This window comes from Microcaecilia unicolor, chromosome 1 (genome assembly GCF_901765095.1).
Source record: "Microcaecilia unicolor chromosome 1, aMicUni1.1, whole genome shotgun sequence".
Lineage (NCBI taxonomy): Eukaryota > Metazoa > Chordata > Amphibia > Gymnophiona > Siphonopidae > Microcaecilia > Microcaecilia unicolor.
The window spans coordinates 726,116,989-726,140,848 of NC_044031.1; the positions used below are offsets into that span (position 1 = coordinate 726,116,989).

General features: G+C 43.9%; 1 pseudogene; it reads right to left on the bottom strand.

Moving 5' to 3' along the window:
• Nucleotides 1-387: 387 nt before the first annotated feature.
• The window catches only part of LOC115459828, a 67,616-nt pseudogene continuing 44,143 nt past the window's right edge, over nt 388-23,860 (bottom strand).

A 23,860-nucleotide genomic window follows, 5' to 3' on the forward strand; every position in this document is an offset into this window, starting at 1 on the left:
ACTAAACTGTAGTGGTACTTTAGTAAACAATACAGATTGCACATTAAACTTTGAAGAGAAATTGTCTGGGTCTTTTCTGGAATCTATAATAAAATGTGTTTTCCCCCCACTCAAAGGGGAAAAAAAAAGTGAAAGGGTTTTTTTTTTAAACTCTGTGTGCTTCCAGCTCTGCCTTTCATCAGCATATCTCCTCAAAGACTTCCAGTACACAAACACCTGTACCCCCAGTTATATAGCAGGGCAAATGGGTACCAAATTAACTGACAAGCTGTACAAACAAAATACCCATTGACTTTTGAGAATGTGTTTAAAGGAAAAAAATCATAGGTTATATAATGGTATTGTCTCAAAGTCCCCCTATGAATGAAGAGCATTTGTTTAGACCAGAAAACAAAATTAGCATAGTTAACTTGATGCTCTATTTGTATCCGATCTTATAGCCTCTGGTGTTTTTAGTTTACTATTTGTGTATGTGAAGCAGCAAGAGATACTCTTACATCCTGCTGGATGCTTCATAAACATACAACATACAAATGCAGCAACTAAACGAATCTTAGAGTCAAGAAAATTAAGAATAAAGGGCTTCTATAAAGCCGTTTGCCTGGGGAAATTACAGAACATATACAAAGCTGGGGCAAAGTTTACTTCAGTTCCAACAAAATTATGGAATCATCCTGGTCACTTTAGCAGCTTGAAATGAGCAGTCATAATGTTTCTAGCAGCCATTGAAATACTGGCCAACTACAGACACCCTGTCTAAAGGTGAAAATATAAAATAAAAATATCTTGTATTTTGATAGTTATGCCTTCCCTCCTCCAAAGCCAGTGGTTTTATGTTGATCAATTTTAGAAGCTGTATCCTTTTTCGTTATGACTAGAATACTGTGAAAGTTTTCTAGTGGCAGTGTGTGGTTGTTTCCAGTGATTAGTCTGCCTTTCTAAATGCGCATTTTATGTAAATAATAATAATAAAATTATATTAACTAGGAATTGCTCCCCCCATATTGTGTTCCTTCACAGGGCTGAATTACTTAAAATTTCACATTTGTGGCAATTCTAACAGTTCAAATATTAACAGAACAATCTAGATACATTCCAGTAGTTGCTGAGGTTCACAGTAAGTAAAACGCCACTTAGTTTTAGCTGGTTGGTACCTTGTATTCATTACATGATAGAACAGCTGGGATCTCCAGACTGACAGGACTGAAAAGCAAAAACGGAAGAAAATTAACATTCCATCAAAATGATTTATCGCATCATATCCTCTAACAGAAGTGTGAAGACAAGACAATATGTGAATGTAAACACCTTTGCAAGTGATCTACAAAGCACAATTATGTAAGCTCTATAGTAGCTAAATATTGCTGTTGAAATACTTATATTATAAAAACTTAACAAAAGAAAAATGCCTTTTATGAAGACAATGCAAAGCAGTATTTCAACCTACCTGATTGAGCTGGTTGAAACATTACCCATGAATGTAATATGAGGCACTAGTTACAGCACTATCAAAATTTGGGAAGATTGTTTTGTTTTAAAATAAATTTTGGGTCAACTTATTACCCACCCCCAATGAACCACATTATTTATTTAGGGTTCCACCCTCTTAGAAACTGCAGGTTCCTACATGCCCCAATGAAGAACTTTTAGCAATTATTGGGAGATGTGGGTACACACACCCGAAACCTGTGAAAACTACTTCTTAAAAAGATGTACAATGCATAAATACTTATCCAGAGATATACATTTTAATCTGTCTGACTCTAGAAAATGCTATGATATGCAGCTTTAGACAGAAGAGAATAGATCTAGAAGCATGCATGCTATAAGCTTTACGTGAACTGCTTAGCGTAATATATAAAACTAGCATAGCTGGCGTGCAATGCATACACAGGAGATGACTTGTTCTTGGAGGGAAAGTCCATAGTCTACTATGGAGATAGAGTTGTAGGATTGTGTAGAATAGATTTTTTTTTTAATAAACATGCAGACAACATGGGGAAAGCCACTGCTTGTCCCTGGGATTAGTAGCATGAATCTTGAAACTATTTGGGATTCCGTCAGGTACTTGTGACCTGAATTGGTCACTGCTGGAAGCAGGATACTGGACTAGATGGACCATTGGTCTGACCCAGTATGGCTATTCTTGTGTTCCTTTTAAAGGTAAACCCATCTCTGTATGGCTTTTGTGTTTGTTTTATTCAGGGCTTGAGTCTATTGAAACCTTCCATCAAGTTTCCTGCTATGTCAAGGGACCTCAACATGGTATTTATCCTGCTGATAAAAGCTCAATTTGAGCCACTAGATGCCTGCAATTTTATGTACATGATCTGTAAGGTCTTATTTTTGGTGGTGGTTACTTCAGCTCACAGGTTTGTGAGCGCCAGACTCTAGTGACCGATTCACCTTACACTAAAATTATATATTACTAGTGGAACCATGCCCGTTTCCTCAACAATGAAATGGGCCCTAGGAAGGCTGTCATGTAAGCTTTTTTTCCTCTCTCCCCTGCTCTCCCCTCCATGTCCAGCGATTCTCCTCTTCCCTGCCCTCCCATCCGTGTCCCGCAATTCTCTCCTCTACTGTCTTCCCTTCCCATCCATGTCCATCAATTCTCCTCTGCCCTGCCCTCCCCTTCCTCCCACCCTCCCCTCCCTTCGATTTGTACCTGAACGTTCTCTGGCTGGCTGGCTTCCATTCTGTTCGTAACATCCCTCCTGATGTCAGCTCGCCTCCAGCGTTCCATTCCCTCCCACCCTCCCCCTCCCTTTGTACCTGAACGTTCTCTGGCTGGCTGGCTGAATTCCGTTCTGTTCGTAACATCCCTCCTGATGTCAGCTCGCCTCCAGCGTTCCATTCCCTCTCACTGTTCCGCCCTCTGAGTCATTACGTCTTGACGCAAGGGCGGGACAGTGAGGGGGAATGGAACGCTGGAGTCTGGCTGACGTCAGGAGATGTTACGAACCCAGGCAGCCAGACATGGAACGTTGGAGGTGCAAATTATTATATAGGATATTACACTCTGTTCTTGTATTCCGCTAATACCCCATGAGTTCAAAGTGTATCACAAACAAGGAAAACTAGATAAAACACCTAGGACCATATAAAAAATTAAAAAACTTCTGCAAGTAAAATCCAGATTATAACAGTTTAGAAGCAACATTCACAACAAAGTAGTTTTTATCATTTTCCTAAACAGCATAAAATTATACTCTGTTCTTAAATTCACTGATAGGACATTTCAAGCTTCAGCTGCCTGAACATAGCTGGTTCAAAGATTGTAAAGAATGTTCGTGGAAGACTCATGGAAAATCAAGTAAATGAATCATACAGCTAGGAGCTATTCCTTGTAAAATCTTGAAAATCATGCAGTACAATTTCAACAAAACTCTGGCCTCTATAGGCAACCAATGAAACTAAACATAAAACGGGGCCATTCTATCAGATTTACTACTTGAGTAAATCAGTCTTACTGTAGCATTCTGCACTGTCCGCAGTTTATTTTTTTTTTAAACAAGGCCTTTGTACATCCTGTATACATAATGTTGCAGTAGTTAAATTTAGATAAAATCAAGCCCTGCACAGTGTTCTTGTGTCAAAAATGAATATTCTAATTTGTCTAAGTTTTCTAATTGTCCAGAAACAATTTCTTATGTTGATGTACATGTGATTCTAATGTTAGATTACAGTCCAAAATAACCCCTATTTTCAAGGTGGGTTCCAATTTATAACCAACCTTCTCAATAACAATTTAGTCTTATCCTTGTTTAATTTTTAATAAACTGTGACATCTATTTAGCAATTAATAAAATAGTGTTGAACCCTAAGAACCACATCTGCTAAGCCTGAAGGGACTGGAATTATGACAGTAATGTCATCAGTGTATATAAAAATTTTTTAAACCTTCAGATTCAAGTAGCCTCCCTAGAGAGGCCAACATGTTAAATAAAATAGGTGACAATGGAGATCCCTGCGGCACACCACATCTTGCATACCAACTACCAGAGAAGGAGCCATCCATTTTAACTCTAAGATCGCATTGTCAGAAAACCCTGAAACCAGCGCAACACTCTGTTAGTGAGACCAATATCAGTCAGTATATATTTTTTTGAGTGGCCCTGCATACCCATCTGAAAATTCCTTCCCAAGGTTGTCGGAGCTCTCTTAACCAGTCAACAGTCCTTTCAACCTTTTTTCCTAAGCCTCATCCCACAAAGGTGAAAGCACACTGCACACTTTGGACTACAGTAGAGCTGTGGCCTTCTATCTGGAACGGACTAAAGAAAACAAAATCCCACAACTGTTTATTTTGACCCAAATAGGATGGGAGCTGCCCATAAATTCACACCACACTAGACTCCTGATGTGACACTAGGTTTGGCCAGACAATCCTCCAGACTCCTTCCAAAAAAACAGAAAAAATTAAAAAGGTTCATTGCCCCACCCCAAAGATTTGTGGTACCTATATGTTTCAGCACCAGCTGTTATAGTGTTTCCCTTTTTTTTTGTTGTTGAAAGCAGCCTGTTGCTAGGGTGTCCCATGAGTGAGGATTTATTAGTCCTGTCCCTGTGGAAAAAAAAAGTTACTTAACTGTAGCAACTGTTCTCTGAGAACAGGAGGATATAAATCCTCACAACTCTCCCACCTCTTGAAGGAATTGCATTCCTCTAAATCATAATGGAATGAGGAAGTACTGTGCAAAGGCGACAGGCGGAGGTGCGTAGACACAGTAGACATGCTCAAAGGCTTCTAGAAAAGTTGCTAGATAGTGCTTCCCATGCTGGGCTCCCTTAGCGACATCAGCCATGTGTGAGAATTTATGGCTCTGCTATCCTCTGAGAATATTTGCTACAGGTAAGTACATTCATTTCCCCAGCATTCCAACATCCAGCTCGGGAAGGAACAGCACATTTATACTTCCTAAGAGTTTATTGTCTATATTTTACCTTTACTGTTCTTTGACTGCTGAGCATAATCTGCAATTTTGATAACTTACTACTATGAAATAAAATTTCACAGTTATGAGTTGCAATACGTTTGTTTGTTAACCTGTAGCAACGGTTCAATCAAAATGTTTTAATCAAGTCTGATTTGAGTGAATATTTGACTTTCAGAAAGACTCAAAAATTGCTCTAGGACTTCTCAAGGTGACAGCATACTTGCCATGTACCCACTGCTCTTTTTATTGTTTTTTTTTTTTTTTGGGGGGGGGGGGGGGGAATTGGTAAGTAGTAAATGAATGCATCCCTCTTCTCTATCCCCAGTGCAGCCCTCCCCCTCCTTCCATCCCACTGTTCTCTGGCACAATTTTTTTCCTCCCCTCTTCCCCCACCCCCACCCTACTGAAATCCTCTTTTCCTCCACCAAGCTCTCTGTCACTGCCTCCCAAACAATGGGCCAAAAGATACCAACTCTTATTTTCAGGGCCAAAGATGCTTCCTCCTTCTTGGGTACCCACTAAAAGGCAGAACACACCACCTACTCAGATATGAAAGTCAGACAATTAAATTTTGAAAAATCCTGTGAATGCATATATAAAAGATGAAAATGAAAGGCAAACGATATGGAAATGTGTTCAAAGGATGCTTAACAGGTGCAACTAACATTTTGAAAATTAACTTCTCTTCAAAGATCTAAACCTTATATTGGGAAGGAGAAGTTTAAGAACCAAAAGTAGATTATGGCTTGATGTATTAAAAGGTTTTTCCCATTTTGTGTCTGGATAACAGCTTAGTACACAGCAGGGGTGGAGGTGCCTGCTTAAGGCAGCAGATATTTGGAGGGTGGGGAGTGAGGGCATGGTTTCAGCACAGGAGAGCTTACTTCCACCTCATGTTCAGCCTCTCCTCCCTCCTTCCCTTCTGCTTGCTAGGCCTACCGATTACCATCACTCTACCCTCCTCCTAGGCTGGGCCTGAAGCTGCAAGAGGACTCACCCCTGCACAGGACCTTTAAATAAAGGAGTAGCCTAATGGCTAATACAGTGGGCTGAGAACTAGGGGAATCCATTTTCAATTTCTACTGCAGGTCCTTGTGCCACTGGAGAAGTCACTTTATCATCTGTTACCCCAGGTACAAAACTTAGATTATGAGCCCACTAGGGACAGAGAAAGTACTTGTATAATATGTAAACTGCTGTAGTTGTACCACAGAAAGGCAGTATATCAAATGTATTACCCTTATCACAGGTACAAGCTCAAGTGCTGCCCTGCCTTCCCTCTCCTCCCCCAGAGTTTACAGAGAAGTGCATGAGCACCAGTCTGGGCTTAAAGGCCCCGTTCAGTGCCAAGTCCTCTTGCTGCTTTGGACCTGGGAGGAAGGATGCCGAGAGGGGTAAGGGGGGAGGGGATACCACCTTCAGTTGACCCTGTAGGGGGGAGGAGCAGGTGAATGACTAAAGGTTCGCCCAGGGCCTCTGATACCCTTAGTACACAGGGATCACACAGAGATCTTAGTAATCTTCAAAAAGGTTCTCCCACTTGTGTATTTTAATGTCAGGTACACAGATGCATACTTCCGAAAATTTAGCCTTTAAAAATAAAATCCATGCAATTAAAGAAAAATTCTACTCAAATAAAATGAATGTGAAAGCACACTACAGAGAGAAAAACATTACTTCTCCCCTGGATCTCACTTACTTCCTGGTTCATGACGCAGTGGATTACTCACGAAAGCGAACAACATTTCTTTTTCTTCTTTTGGTCTGATGTACCAAAGAAAAATTACAGAAACTGTCAAATATGGATGGCAGCTTTGGTCCATATTTACAAATACTGATTCTCCTTTGCAGATGTGGCATGCTAAACATTTCAACAATTTTGCAGAGGGTCTTTTTCAGTAGGTTAATTTTACCTGATGTCGAAATTCTGTTTCGCATCAGTTAGCTCTTCCTCAAACTCTTCTTGCAAAAGCTCACATCCTCTCTTTACTTGTTCTATTCTTCGTTGAGCAATTTCCTGATATTACATAGCAAAATTGGATTACATATTACTAATATGCACAAAACAGTGTAGGTAATGCCTCCTTCACTGGTGACCAGGGTGGGAGCAGTCCCCCTTCCACTTCGGGGCTGCTCACAGTTCAAACGGCACCTGTGACCCCTTGTGGTAGTCTCATGGTATTGTCACTACGGTTCAAAATTTATATGGCAGGATGATCCCTAGTGACTACTGTGAGACTACCTCTAGGGGTCACAGGTGCCTTTTGAACCCAGAGCAGAAACTCATACTCTGGCCCACTAGACTACCAGGAAAACCCTGGGTGAAACAGATTAGATCGAGGACTTTGTGTTGGGTGTATCAGGCAGCTGTCAGAGGGGTGGTGGGCATGGGCTGCCAATAGCACAGCTGTGCAACTGGCTGTCATAAAAGCCAGCACGCAGCACCAACCCAGTGTGGTGTGATAGGCACCGGTGGTGTCCTGTCTCAGAGTGGCCACAGGAGGGAGCTCTGGATCCCTATTTCCATTCTAAAACTGGAATGGACAAATTGACTTTCCCCTTAAGAGTTGACAGACATGGGTCCCGTCAGGGAAGGGGGGTGTGGGGGTCATTGCTCTTTTAAGAAAGAGGATGACGAAGGAAAGCCCTGTCCTAATTGGTAGTGGGAGGAGGCAGGCATCCCTATAGGTGAGGAAATTAAGTAGGGGGTGCAGCGTAGAGGCTCTAGACCTTTAAAGTACGCCCCAGGTTGAAGCTAAAACAGGCCTGAAAGAGAAGGAAGAAGTCCATTGCCTGCTACTGGACAAAAAAGCCTGACCTGGAGAGCACAGGAAAGAGATGCCAGAAGGTACCTACTTATTCACGGACATTACATTTCTTTTTGGTGAACTAACAGCGGGGGGGGGGGGGGGGGGGGGCCAGGGTGGGAGAACAGGACCATAAGGTTTAATGTTGAGTGCTGTCCTGTCCAAGGGGTGGTGGCTGTTTAACCGAGTCTCTACTGCTCAGTCAAAAGGGTTCAGTATCCATGTTTTGCTAATTGGGAAATGCAGCTGAAGAGAGAAACCCCCACAGATCTGCTTACAGAGGCAACTAAGGGAAGGCTAATCTGCATGAAGCTAATCTGTATATTCTCCAAGCTCTCTAATTGTTTGGTTCTTGTTGAAGCAGAGGAGCAAAAGGCTCTGGAAGCAAGAAAGACTCGTTCCAGACCCAAAGAATGGAGGGTCCAGCTTGAGCACTCTGGAAGTCATCCTGAGTGTACAAGGACCTGGCACAAAGAGGACTCCTGCAGTAAAACCAAAAGGCAGAAATACACTGTCTCTGAGCTCTCTCAGATACAAAAGCACTCACTGGTGTTCTGAAGGACTGCTGGCTGGGGCCTTTGTCATAATTTGGTGGCACTGGTCACAGCTGGCCAAAGGACCTCAACACAGTGGTCACTGCCAGCCACACCCTGTGACCATTCATGTTTCTGCCCAGATCCCACCCCTATCAGTGCTAAGCACCTAGAATGGTATTTATATCATGCTGCTGGGTTTTTGCATGTGGTAGCCATTAAGCTTGGATCTTGCACTAACAAGATACTATAGCCTAGCACCCACACTACTACTAACTACTATACTAATTTTCTATAGCGCTACTAGGACGTACGCAGCACTGTAGCTGCTTAGCATGGTTGACTAAACATAGTTAATAAACCATTGTCCCAGGGACTACAAAAGTTGCTCAAAGTTCTGCAATGAATGATGAAGGGAGATGAACCCGATTTCAGGATGTAAAGCTGTTACTGTACCCACTCCATACCTCAAACGACAAATAGCATGTTAAACTAATTTTGCTAATATTGTGAAAAGATATGGCTTATAAATTTATTACTTCAGGACTCACCTCTCCAGTGTCATCAAAAAGCACAACTTCAACAGTATGTCCTGCTCCCCAGGACCGCTGAGTCTTCCAGACCAAGTCTGAAGGAGAGCGTGGGCTTACACCAGCACCTGCACCCCAAATCTTGGGATGTCAAACAAAAAATAAACAACATAAGGAACCACTGCTTTGAAATCTAGATTAATATTGTGATTTTCATCTTTAAAATATTTGCTAGGGCACAATAGCTAGCACAAGATAAATCTGTTAGCACTCAGAAGTATGATATGATGAATTTTGTTTTCTAATTAAAAGCACAGGCTCATATCTAGGGCCTAGAAGACAGAGCTACTGGAAAATGGGAGGAAGACACTTGTGCATGTTGCATCCAAATCAAACAAATGTATTACTGATGAGTGGCATTGAATACAAAGTGGAAACAGTTCACTCCCGGAAGCCATACGTATGTAGTTCAGTTGTATAACTTAAGACCGCTTTTTTCTGTCCTAAATTAAACCATGTAGCTATACATATACAGCCCTATTTTAAGAAAAAAAGACATGGAGATGAGAATCTAGATGTTCAGGTCAGAACAGAGTACTCCCATAGTCTGTTACACATAGTATCTTGTACAGTATGTGAAAGGATATGCAACGTGCACATCCATGCCTCTCCTATGTCCAATGTGAGCGATTTTGAAACGGTTACACATGGGGAAACAAACACACACTACCCTTCATATGCATGGGAGCAGATATCTGAAGCAGCAAAGGAAAACAGAGCTCCTGTGTTCAATTGCCCTAACCCTCCCCCCCCCACCCCCCCCAGAAATCCATCATCACAACATTAATACTCCTATCAGTCCCATATCACTACCTCCCCCCACCCGATCCCATCCTTAGCCATACTGGGGTCCCTTGTATCTAAGCAGGAGCAAAACCCACTTGGTCCTGCTCTAAAGCTCTGGGTTCAAAAATACCCTGAGCAGTAACCTCGTGGCATTACCTCTAGGGGCCAGGCTGCTAAATAAGACCATTTTTGAACCAAAATGTCTTCACAGCAGGAGCAAGTGGGACCCCAGTAAGGCTGGGGAAGAAGGGAATCCAGTGGTGGAGCTGGTGTAAAGGACCAACATCTATATTTTTTTTTTACAGTGATACATCCCCCTTGTAAAATGTTTTTGACCTATCACCCCTCCCTCTGAATGTTCCCCCCTCTCTCTGAATGTTCCCTTGCTATATGAATGTAATATAGATCACCACATATAAGGAGAAATTATGTCTTATCATTTTTCTTTCCTATAGTTCTACAAGGCCAGTCCAGAGCCAGTGGGTTACATATATTCACCAGAGGATGGAGATGGAGAAACAAAAGTACTTCTGTGCGATTTGCCCCTTAAGAACACTGTGCAGCCTTAGAATGCTCAGTATTTTGAATTACCTCCTTAGGGCCAGATGCATTAAACCCAACGAGCCAGCAACATGGGTTTTAAACTGGTTCTAGCCACTTTAGCGCACAAGTAGTAAACCGGGGACATGCACAAAAGGGCATTTTACCGTCACGGTAGCAGCTAACGAAAACGGAATGCAAATTATCCAAATGAGCTGTACTACCGTTGCAAATGATCCATTCACCAACTTCAGCAACTACTTATTATTCTTTGTTTAGTTAAAAATTTAATGCTTTATACCTTCTTCTTCGGGTTTAGTGACCTTTTGCCTCCTTAATATGAGGACTATATTTGAGCTGTTAGAGATTTGTTTTCTTTTTGTAAATTGTATTTCCTTTAAAAATGATGGTCTTATTTGAAGTTTTTGCTTTGATATAAATTTTTGAAATACATAAAAGAATTTGCAGGTCAGAACAGAATTAAAGTTGAGTTCAATTACCAGCAAGCCCAAAAGTTCTCTTTGGGAGCTGCTCTAGTGCACTCAAACTGAAGCCAGCACTGTTTCTATTGCTAAATGCAGAAACCCACCCAATGTGATACAGCTAAGACGTCCTAACATGCAGCAAAACAACTATTAGAGCCGATGATAAAATAACTTTAATCTCAGAAGAAATAAATTTGCTCTCTAGCAGTGTAGCCTCCACAGCAAAGGGGCACTTTCCCCCCAATAATGCTGTTATGTCCTACCCAATATCAAAAGTGAGTATCTTAAAAGGACTTGGGGAAATCTACTCTTAGCCCTGGAGATAAATCCACAAGCAATAGGACAAATCTTCACACAGCAAGGTCTTTCATATAAACTACAAAACAATGATGAAGTGTGTCGCTTAAATCTTTCAAGAACTATTTTTAAAAAAATAATTTTTAAGGGAGAATACATGGCATACTAAGAGCACAATTTACTTTTTAGTGCCAATATAGCCTTTTTTTTTTGTTACATTTGTACCCCGCACTTTCCCACTCTTGGCAGGCTCAATGCGGCTTACATGGGGCAATGGAGGGTTAAGTGACTTGCCCAGAGTCACAAGGAGCTGCCTGTGCCTGAAGTGGGAATCGAACTCAGTTCCTCAGTTCCCCAGGACCAAAGTCCACCACCCTAACCACTAGGCCACTCCTCCACAGATGCCCTTCCTCACAGAACCCAATTTTTTTTTTTTACAAAACTTCTTTGTGAAAATACTTAATTTTGAACTTTTAAGTAGAAATTGCAGAAACTGCAAAAATGCTTTTCATAATACTTACCTTCAAAGTGCTACTCGGACCATTAGTCAGCTAAGTGTTAGTAAAACCGGACCTGCTGCCAACATGGCCAGGTTTCGCTTCCTTCATCAGGGTAGCAGTCCTTAGCATGAGCATGACTCGAACCTGCTCATCGGAGGAAGGCATGGGAGAAGGCAGAGGAGCCAGCAGAGAGGTGGTATCGGTGCCGAACCAGAAGCTGGAACTTGGCTGCTCAGAGACTTACACACTGGCACCTCTACCAAACAGGGGGAGTGCTCCTTCCTGTGCCAGCATTTCTCAGGCACCTGCAATGCCAATACTCCAGAGCTCTTGGCAACTTGTGGTGAAGAGAACCGATGATTATGCTTATGCTCAGCATCACGGTCTTCATTGCCAACGAGGACACACAAACCGGTATGTTCTCTCAGTGTCATGCCTGATGCTGAATGGTCCTGGGGCCTACTTTCAGCTCCCGATGTCAAGGGAGGTGGAGATCTCCTCAATGCTGGTACAGCCCCAGTTGTAGTGAAGTCTTAGCAGCCATCGAGGTCTGTGTCGATGGATCGGCCTTCGAGAGCCAAGTCTCTCCTGTTGGACCTGTTGTGCCTCTATGTCAACTGCATTTGTAAGCAAGAGAGAACAAGAAAGTTAGGCTCCTGGTTAGGCCAAACGCACCCAATGTACCAAGAGTGCGGGGTCCATCACGGAAATAATCTAATTACAACTGGGCACACCTTTTGAAGCCACTGGGGGTATTCTTGGACATGAGAAACGAAATCACAGCCAAATTAAACTCTTCAGCTGTGAAATGTAAAGGGGCAGTGTTCAAGTGGGCACAGCACACACGTAAAAAAGAAAAGAAACCTGAAAATTCAAAAAAAATTGAAGAGTAACAGAATAAAATAAAAGAAACCTGAAAATACAAAAATATTGAAGAGTAACAGAATAAATAAAAAGAAAAGCCATAACAACTGTGGAAGACAAATATCCACACAGGAAGGCACTGTTACAGCAGAGAAAAAAGCACACAGAGAAAGGGAAATGGGATTTGATATACTGCCTTTCTGAGGTTTTTTTTGCAACTACATTCAAAGCGGTTTACATATTCAGGTACTTATTTTGTACCAGGGGCAATGGATAGTGTTAAGTGACTTGCCCAGAGTCACAAGGAGCTGCAGTGGGAATCGAACTCAGTTCCCCAGGATCAAAGTAAACTGCACTAACCACTAGGCTACTCCTCCACAAGAACACGATGATGCATCCTCCCTGCTCCAAAGAAAGCAAACTGAGGGACCCACGCTGATGAATCAGGTGGGAAGGCACTGGTACCGGCACATGCACAGTGGGACGCTGCTAGAAATTTCTACATATATCTCGCTAGTCAGCATCCAAACTGGGCTCTGTCAGATGACATCACTCTGCTGTGAGAATACAATTGGCCCCACTTGTCCTCTGAGGATGCATGCATGCAAGCACCCACAGAATTTATTTTTTTCAAAAACTGAAAAGCTGAATAAATGAGTGATAAAATACATCTTACTACAGCCCAAAGGAGTAGGAGTGAGAAATGGGAGGAGGGGAAGAGACTCAGTGGCTTGAGTAAACCTTGGAAACAGCGGCCAAGCTGGCTCCTCCATGCTTTGCTTGGTTTTGTGCGTTGAAGGCAAGATATCCTAGCAGACTTTAGCCGCACCTCAACCCCAGTAAACCCCCTAGCAGGGGATAGGGGGAAGAACAGGGAAAAGGATTTTGGATGTCCAATAAACCACCAAAACTTTCTCCTTACACACCAGCCCTTACCTTCATGACATGAGGGAGAGAAGTGTGTGTGTGTGTGGGGGGGGGGAAGGACTCAATGAACTCTGAGTTACACACCTGATCCACATAAAACTTGGTTCAAATCCTTAAGAAGCTTCAAACCTTTTAGAAAGGTATCCCCTGTGCTCAATGAAACTCAGCTGCCAACTGGGCTTGGAGCTGTCTCAATAAAGACAGGTTTTCAACCCAGTCCATGGGGCATATCCAGCTATTCAAGCTTTTCAGGATATCCTGAAAACCCCAAATGGCTGGGTGTGACCCCGAGGACGGAGTTCAAAAACCCTTGTAATAAATGAACCACAAGTTGCACAGTGTGTCTGTGGCTGGAATCAGAGAAACACTACTACTACTACTTAACCTTTTCTAAGCGCTACTAGAGTTACGCAGCGCTGTACAATTTAACATAGTGGGACGGTCCCTGCTCAAAGAGCTTACAATCTAAGAGGACAAATGAACGGTTCAGTCCGATTAGGGGCGGTCAAATGGGGCAGTCTGGATTATTACTTGAACGGTAAGAGTTAGGTGCCGATGCAGCATTGAAGAGGTGTGGAAACACTGAGTATTCTAAGGCTGCATTGGTGTCCCTTAAAGGGCAAATCACACTTTATATCACATTTGCATACCGCTATTACCAATACAGTTCAAAGTGCAGTTTACATAGTTAAAGAGATCAAAGCATTGACTTGAGAAAAACATAAAATATACAATCATAACTATTAAAAGTAAGTTATCCTAAGTAAACAATTACTATTCATGAAAAAAAAAAACTAAATTAAAAAGGCCAGATAAGAGTAAGACATGAAGCATCCACAGATTTCCTTCCACTTCTTGGGGGCCCGATAGGCTAGAAGCATTTCCAATACCTTAAGCCTTTTTCTACCTTTCACGGAGGGAAAAGCAAAACTGGAGTTACTGTGCGATCTTCTATTTCTACTAATGTTAAACGGAAATGAGAAAGCATATAGGTCGGAACAATCTCTATAAGACTTATATAGGACACAAGCAAACAAATGAAATCCTAACTTCTATAGGAAGCCAATGAAGTCTTACATAAAATCCCGGGATGCTATCATTTTTTAAAGAGAAAAATCAAATGTAGCGCAATATTCTGAGTCATCTGCAATTTTTTCCCAGCAACTGTTTAGAGATTTGTTTCTCTGTCCTTCATCTGGTGGTTGGCAGACATAGAGGCATATTTTCAAAGCACTTAGCCTTCCAAAGTTCCATAGGTTTATTATGGAACTTTGGAAGGCTAAGTGCTTTGAAAATATGCCTCATAACCTACTAGGTTCTGGACTGATCTGATATGGAACTTAAGAAATGGGTTTTCACACATCTCTTATTCTAGTTATTCAAGTATTTATATTCTGCATTGTCTTAAACATTATAAGTGGATTACATTCAGCATACACAGTGTCTACATCTACACATGTAAGAGCCACCACTAACATCAGCTAAGCAACTAGCATGGTATTTATACCACGCGGCTGGGTTGTTGTTTTTTTTTTCCATATGGTAGCCATTACCATGGGTCTGCACTAACAATTAGCTGCTTGGTGTGGCTGACCTAAACAGTTATTACAGCAACAATAGTCCATGGGATAATGGCTTATATATAGTGAGGCAAAACATGCTCGCTACACCTCAGTGCTATCCAGATACTGCCAGAGCGTTTTAGAGGGTATTTTCAGTAGTACTGTCCACCTTATAAGTATTGGAAGCGAGTTTGTTCCTGCTCTTTGAGCTTCCAGCTCAGTTAAAACTGGCACCTATTGAAGCTACTGCACCATAAGCCTTCTCTTGTTTCCTTATGCTCTGCTCCCATTTTTATAAACCTCTTCCCACTTCCTATTAGCTTAGCCATTGCAAACACTGGTTAGGGTCCCAGACCACAGCTCATTCAAGATCCAGTACACATTTACTCTAAGCTTTGACAGCATGTGTGCTGTTGTACAATGGCTAGAAGTACCTCTTAATGGTCATGAGCACCCTAAAATTCTCTTAGCAGTTGCACACTGATGCCTTTAAAAACTGTACCGCAAATTCTACTTACAGTAACCACTACGGCCTGCCTTCAGATAAACCGAATAGGAAACTTGTATGTTATCTCAGCCAAGCTTCCAAGTCCGCCGTTTAAGAATCCATCCATGTAGTGGCTGATCCTACATTTAAAGAAAAAACAAAAACAACCCCAAAAGGGTTTATTGCACATATAATGTATTCTCAAATACAAGTAGGATGCAAATTCTGAACATGAAGTTTACCCAAAGAAACATGGACTGCAAATTAAAGGAAACATATTAAAACCTCCTTTAAAAGATAGCTGTACCTCGTTGGAGTTGTTTTTAAGCCTGACAAACTTTCCGTCTGGGTCAATTTCATCTATAGACAATCTTCCTGAAGATGAGGCACGCTGGATAATTCTAAAAACCGCTTGCAGTCTCTTCCCTCTCCGTCTCTTCTATCTTTCGCTTCTTTCCACGCAGCAGCTGGCTCCCTTGGCTAGTACTTACTCGAGATACAGTGGCAGGTGAAGATGGACCTGGTGACAGCTTCAACCTAGAACACAACATTTACCTTATATAGCGTACAGCAGCAAAATCAGGGTTAATCTGTAGGACTGACTGCACCAGATAATTTATTGCAGGGAGAGCAAAGAACAGCCAGACATTTCATGTGTCAAAGTATAACTAAGGTTTACATAGTTTTTAAGTAGCCGATCAAACTGTATGGTTGAAAGCTGTAAGTATGGAACGATAGAAAGAACCTTTTACCTCTCTTCCTCTCCTTCCAGCATTTTTCGTTAAGCGTTTATTCCATATCTAAAGCCAGCTTCACATCCAAGAGCTGCCATATTCCTCCAACTGACACTGTAGCTTCTGACGGATTTCTGCCACTTCTAGGTCTCTTTCATTCATGCGTTTTCGATTTATCTCCCGCTCCCGATCTAATGTGTCTTGCAACTCTCTTAGGGATTTTTCTAAAGTTGCACTCTGTGATTCAAAAGGTATGTTTTATTATTAAAAGGAACTGAATTTTAGTAATTAAAGGGGGTAATTCTTAAAAGGCTGCCTAAAGTTAGGTGCCTAAACTGTGTGCACTAAGTTCAAATTCTATAATGCTCATTATCTGTGTAATCACTGTAATAGAATACTAGCATAAGTCCACATTTATGCAACTAACTTTAGGCATAAGCACTTATGCTAGCTCAATAGCTGGTGTAAATGCTTGCAGTTAACTGTATAACTAGCAGTATTCTATAAATTGCGCATGTAATTTTGCATGTTGTGTGTCAAAACGGGTGAGCAAGATTATTAAATTGGGGGTAAGTAGGTAATCTTATCAAGACTTTTCTACGTGTAAAACCTGTATAAATCTGTATGGCAATACTTACATGGATACCACCTGTAGGCATCCTGGAAGTGTAGTTTGGATGGAGGAGGGGCAGAATTCCAGTGTATGCACAAATTTTATAAAATGCACACGTATACACACACATTTATACCAACTTCAGAGCATGTGCAAATGCATGCATCAGCATTTGCATTTTATTGTGGATGATTCTGGGCAGTGCCAAACTAGGTGGGGGTGTGAACAATGCAGCCACACAGGATGCAAATATAGAGGGGCACAAAAATTGCTCCCCCTTACTGGCAGTGGCGAAGCAGGCAGGGCAGCACACAGTTATCTAAAGCTTGGTACAGTCCTGTTCCTGGATGTCTATTTAAACTTAAAATAGGCACCTTTTTGGACTTCTCAAAATGTATGCTGTTATATAGTATATGGGATGATACATGGTGTAAATTAATAGAAATTATTTGAACCATCACCAGTAAAGCAATTAACAAAATTAGCACATCCACAGCTCTATAACTGGTGAAGATTGCAAAATCAACAACCCAAAACCCCACTCCACCACCCTCAGGGATCAATCACAGACCAAACCTCATTGATTTAAAAATTGCTGTAGAGGTGACCATAGCACTCAAATATGGGCCAGCTCGTCACACCATTGAGCCATAGCTGATTATTAACGATAAACCAAACATACGGTATTCCACTATAAAGTCTTGTTAAACAGTTCAAAATAATTCCAATATTGTAAAGTCAACTTAAGTGCAGCTGACATCAGAATGTCCAATAGGTTCAGCTCCAATTGATGTTTATACAGTAAGGACTCCTGAAAAGACAAAATAAACTATTTTAGACCACATCTGTTTCCAATAACAGATGTGAAAATGTACCAGGCTCCAGCCCACAAGACCAACATCCATCGCTGCTCCTAGCACCAATCACCTTGCTCTTAATAGGTATTCAATACTCTCTAGAAAAAGCCTAAGTCAAAGACAAAATAATGGCACTGTGAACAGGCACTAAATCTCTGAAATCAAATATCCGAAACTAAAGTGGATGAAATAAGGAAAAAAAAACCTCAAACCCAAGAACCATGGACTAAATAAAAATAACTCTTCTCCCTGCTGGATTAAGCAATTTCTAAAAGTTCTCCTTTCTAATACGGAATGTAGCACTTCCAAGACAAGGAGGGTCTATAACCCAACCTTGATTGCTGATCCAAAACAGGATTTAGTAAAAGATAAAATCTCCACCTACAATAACTGGTACATACACCACTTGAGTCACTAAGAGGCATATTTTCAAAGCACTTAGACTTACAAAGCTACACTGGGGCTCATTTCAAAGCATTTAGGATTTTCAAAGTTCTATAGGTTACTATGTAAAAAATGTTGTAAGTCTAAGTGCTTTGAAAATACTCCTCATAGTAACCTATGGAACTTTGTAAATCTAAGTTCTATGAAAATGAGCCCTAAGAGAAAACAAACAGGAAAACATTTGTGGGCACAAACATAAGACATACACTTTTATGATCAACCAGGATATGAACCCAATGCCCTTGTGTGTCAGTACTGCTCACTGGTTTTAATATCAGATGATTTCCATACTAAAAGCAACTCCATTCTTGCTTCCTAATACTGGTGAAAACACCACTGCCTATTTTCAATTCTTTGACTCAAAGGGCACGTATCTCTCCTGTAAACAGAGTATAGCTGGATAAGATTTATTCACATATGACTATCTCCTTTTACTTAACTGGATTGTGGAGCCCTTTCACATTCAAAAGAAATACTTAAGGCTCATCAATCAATACAGCAAACCATCTGGTTCAAAACCCTGCAGCACACAAACATGGGCGTATATAACCAAGACATACAAAAGAAAAATCAATAGATCCCCCCTCCCCCCCAAAAATAACCACTGAAAACATACAACAAATAGAATCAATGTTCCAACCTAGGCATCAAAGGCACCCCACTGTGTGGCCCAATGAATCCTCCCAACTACCCCACCCCCTACATACATTAACCAACCATTCATTCACTGCTGTTCCACATTCATAACTACTAACAGCCAACACTACCCTCACATATTCCACCCATCCACATTTACACCATCAACCAAAGCCAGTCACGCTCTGATCAAATCTCTCTTGTCCCAGTCCACTCTCTCCCTCCCTTAACAGACACAAAACATTCACATTCTTCTAGTTTCTCACAACCAGAACCAGACAACGATTGGCACTTACTACATCACTCATGACCAGTCTATCAAATACAAAAGTCATCACAACAGACTTACCAAGCACCGGTGTAACTCCCTCACCAGCCACACATTTGCTATGCATCGACTGAACCCACAGACATTCATATTCCACTATCCCAAAAGATGTATCATTCATTCAGGACCCAGAGACAACATCCTAGAAAAGCTCAAAGTCCAATGAGTCAGCTATAAACTCCAACAGTTCATGTGACTACTGAATTGTTGGCTCTGTTCTGCAGATAAGCCTTGAGGTTCTCTGCATATCAAATACCATGGTTGTGGTATCCTGCGTGATCATCTGTGCCAGGTTGAGTAGACCATAACGAGCATTCAGGTCCTTAAGCTGATCTATCCTGAAACAGCATGGCATTGAAGGGCGTTTCTGGTATTCTGGAAAGCGAATGATACATACCTGTAGCAGGTGTTCTCCGAGGACAGCAGGCTGATTGTTCTCACGACTGGGTTGACGTCCACGGCAGCCCCCTCCAACCGGAAGAAAACTTCACGGGAGGTCCCGCATGCAGGGCACACCCACCGCGCATGCGCGGCCATCTTCCCGCCCGTGCGCAACCGTTCCCGCTCAGTTGAATGACAAGCAAAGGAATGAGGAAACGCAACTCCAAAGGGGAGGAGGGAGGGTAGGTGAGAACAATCAGCCTGCTGTCCTCGGAGAACACCTGCTACAGGTATGTATCATTCGCTTTCTCCGAGGACAAGCAGGCTGCTTGTTCTCACTACTGGGGTATCCCTAGCTCTCAGGCTCACTCAAACAAGAACCCAGGTCAATTGAACCTTGCAACGGCGAGGGCATAACAGAAATTGACCTACGAAGAACAACTAACTGAAAGTGCAGCCTGAACAGAATAAATCGGGTCCTGGAGGGTGGAGTTGGATTCAAACCCCAAACAGATTCTGCAGCACCGACTGCCCGAACCGACTGTCGCGTTGGGTATCCTGCTGGAGGCAGTAATGTGATGTGAATGTGTGGACCGATGACCACGTCGCAGACTTGCAAATCTCTTCAATAGTGGCTGACTTCAAGTGGGCCACTGACGCTGCCATGGCTCTAACACTATAAGCCGTGACATGACCCTCAAGAGTCAGCCCAGCCTGGGCGTAAGTGAAGGAAATGCAATCTGCTAGCCAATTGGAGATGGTGCGTTTCCCGACAGCGACCCCCTTCCTATTGGGGTCGAAAGAAATAAACAATTGGGTGGACTGTCTGTGGGGCTGTGTCCGCTCCAGATAGAAGGCCAATGCTCGCTTGCAGTCTAATGTGTGCAACTGACGTTCAGCAGGGCGGGTATGCGGTCTGGGAAAGAATGTTGGCAAGACAATTGACTCGTTAAGATGGAACTCCGACACCACCTTTGGCAAGAACTTAGGGTGAGTGCGGAGTACTACTCTGTTATGATGAAATTTAGTATAAGGACAATGTGCTACCAGGGCTTGAAGCTCACTGACTCTACGAGCTGAAGTAACTGCCACCAAGAAAATGACCTTCCAGGTCAAGTACTTCAGATGGCATGAATTCAGTGGCTCAAAAGGAGGTTTCATCAGCTGGGTGAGGATGACGTTGAGATCCCATGACACTGCAGGAGGCTTGACAGGGGGCTTTGACAAAAGCAAGCCTCTCATGAATCGAACGACTAAAGGCTCTCCAGAGATGGCTTTACCTTCCACACGATAATGGTAGGCACTAATCGCACTAAGGTGATTCCTTACTGAGTTGGTCTTGAGGCCAGACTCCGATAAGTGCAGAAGGTATTCAAACAGGTTCTGTGCAGGACAAGAACGAGGTTCTAGGGCCTTGCTCTCACACCAAACGACAAACCTCCTCCACTTGAAAAAGTAACTCTTTTTAGTGGAATCCTTTCGAGAAGCAAGCAAGACATGGGAGACTCCCTCAGACAGACCCAACGAAGCAAAGTCTACGCCCTCAACATCCAGACCGTGAGAGCTAGAGACTGAAGGTTGGGGTGCATAAGTGCTCCTTCGTTCTACGAAATGAGAATCGGAAAACACTCCAATCTCCACGGTTCTTCGGAGGACAACTCCAGAAGAAGAGGGAACCAGATCTGACGGGGCCAAAAAGGCGCTATCAGAATCATGGTGCCGTGGTCTTGCTTGAGCTTCAGTAAGGTCTTCCCCACCAAAGGTATTGGAGGATAAGCATACAGGAGGCCGCTCCCCCAATGGAGGAGAAAGGCATCCGACGACAGTCTGCCGTGTGCCTGTAGTCTGTAACAGAACAGAGGCAGCTTGTGATTGGTCTGAGAGGTGAAAAGATCCACCGAGGGGGTGCCCCACTCTCGGAAGATCTTGCGTACCACTCTGGAATGGAGCGACCACTCGTGCGGTTGCATGACTCTGCTCAGCCTGTCGGCCAGACTGTTGTTTACGCCTGCCAGGTATGTGGCTTGGAGAAGCATTGCCAAACTGGCAGGCCCAACGCCACATCCCGACAGCTTCCTGACACAGAGGGCGAGATCCGGTGCCCCCCTGTTTGTTGATGTAATACATTGCAACCTGATTGTCTGTCCGAATTTGGATGATTTGGTAGGACAGCCGATCCCTGAAGGCCTTCAGTGCATTCCAGACCACTCGGAGCTCCAGGAGGTTGATCTGAAGAGCTTGTTCCTGGGGGGACCACACCCCCTGGGTGTGGAGCCCATCGACATGAGCTCCCCACCCCAGGCGAGATGCATCCGACGTCAGCAACTTCGTGGGCTGCGGAATTTGGAATGGACGTCCCAGGGTCAAATTGGTCCGATTTGTCCACCAGTGCAGCGAAGTGTGGCAACTGATGGACAGGCGGATGACATCTTCTAGATTCCCGGTGGCTTGGCACAACTGGGAAGCTAGGGTCCATTGAGCAGATCTCATGTGAAGACGAGCCATGGGTGTCACATGGACCGTAGAGGCCATATGGCCCAGGAGTCTCAACGTTTGCCAAGCTGTGATCTGCTGAGACGCTCTGGTCTGGGAAGCGAGGGACAGGAGATTCTGAGCCCTCGCCTCGGGAAGATAGGCCTGAGCTGTCTGAATTCAGCAGAGCTCCTATGAATTCCAGAGATTGAACTGGCTGGAGATGGGACTTTCGGGTAATTTATCACAAACCCCAGCAGCTCCAGAAGGTGAATAGTACACTGCATGGACAGAAGAGCTCCTGCCTCTGAGGTGCTCTTCACCAGCCAATCGTTGAGAAATGGGAACACGTGCACCCCCAGCTTGCGTAGGTACGCCGCAACCACCACGAGACACTTCGTGAACACCCGTGGTGCAGAGGCGAGCCCAAAGGGTAGCACACAATACTGAAAGTGACGTGTCCCCAGACGGAATCGGAGATACTGTCTGTGGGCTGGCAGTATCGGGATGAGGGGTATAAGCATCCTTTAAATCCAGGGAACAAAGCCAATCGTCTTTCTGAATCATGGGGAGAAGGGTACCCAAGGAAAGCATCCTGAACTTTTCTCGCACCAGATACTTATTCAGGCCTCTCAGGTCTAGGATGGGGCGCATCCCCCCTCTTTTCTTTTCCACAAGGAAGTACCTGGAATAGAATCCCTGCCCTTCCTGCCCGGGTGGCACAGGCTCGACCGCATTGGCGCTGAGAAGGGCGGAGAGTTCCTCTGCAAGTACCTGCTTGTGATGGGAGCTGAAGGATTGGGCTCCCGGTAGGCAATTTGGTGGAGTGGAGACCAAATTCAGGGTGTATCCGCACCGCACTATTTGGAGAACCCACTGGTCGGAGGTTATAAGAGGCCACCTTTGGTAAAAAAATTTTCAACCTCTCCCCGACCGGCAGGCCGTCCGGCACGGATACTTTGATGGCGGCTATGTTCCCATGGATCCAGTCAAAAGCCCGTCCCCTGCTTTTGCTGTGGAGGTGCAGGGGGCTGCTTAAGCGCACGCTGTTGACGGGAACGAGCGCGCTGGGACTGTCCCTGTGCCTGAGGAGGCCTTCGGGCCAGCTGGGTGTACCTACGCTTGCTGTAGGCGTAGGGTGCAGCCTGCCGGGCCCGGGAAAAACGTCCACCTGCTGAGGTGGATGCTGAAGGCGCCCGGTGGGACAGCTTGTCGAGAGCGGTTTCCCGCTGGTGTAGTTGGTCCACCAACTGCTCGACCTTCTCGCCGAAAATGTTATCCCCCCGGCAAGGGACATCCGCCAGCCGCTGCTGGGTACGGTTGTCCAGGTTAGAGGCATACAGCCAGGAGAGTCTGCGCATCACTATACCTTGGGCCGCAGCTCGAGATACCACATCACAGGTGTCATAGATACCCCTGGACAGGAACTTTCTGCAAGCCTTCAGCTGCCTGACCACCTCCTGAAATGGTCTGGACTGCTCCGGAGGGAGCTTGTCAACCAGGTCCGCCAGTTGCCGCACATTATTCCGCATGTGGATGCTCGTGTAGAGCTGGTATGATTGGATGCAGGTCACGAGCATGGAAGATTGGTAGGCCTTCCTCCCAAACGAGTCCAGAGTGCGAGACTCCCGCCCAGGGGGCGCCGAGGCGGTATCCCTCGAACTCCGTGCTCTCTTGAGAGCAGAGTCCACGACCGCTGAGTCATGAGGCAATTGAGGCTGCATCAACTCTGGGTCTGAGTGGATTCTGTATTGGGACTCCGCTTTCTTGGGGATGGTGGGATTAGATAGTGGCTTCAACCAGTTCCGAAGCAGTGTCTCCTTAAGGACATTGTGCAACGGCACTGTGGAAGACTCTCTAGGTGGTGATAGATAGTCGAGGATTTCGAGCATCTCCGCCCTCGGCTCATCCACAGTAACCACGGGGAAGGGAATGCTGATAAACATATCCCTGACAAAAGAGGCAAAGGAGAGGCTCTCAGGAGGCGAGAGCTTCCTCTCCGGTGAAGGAGTGAGGTCGGAGGGAAGGCCCACAGACTCCTCTGAGGAGAAATATCTGAGGTCCTCCTCCCCACACG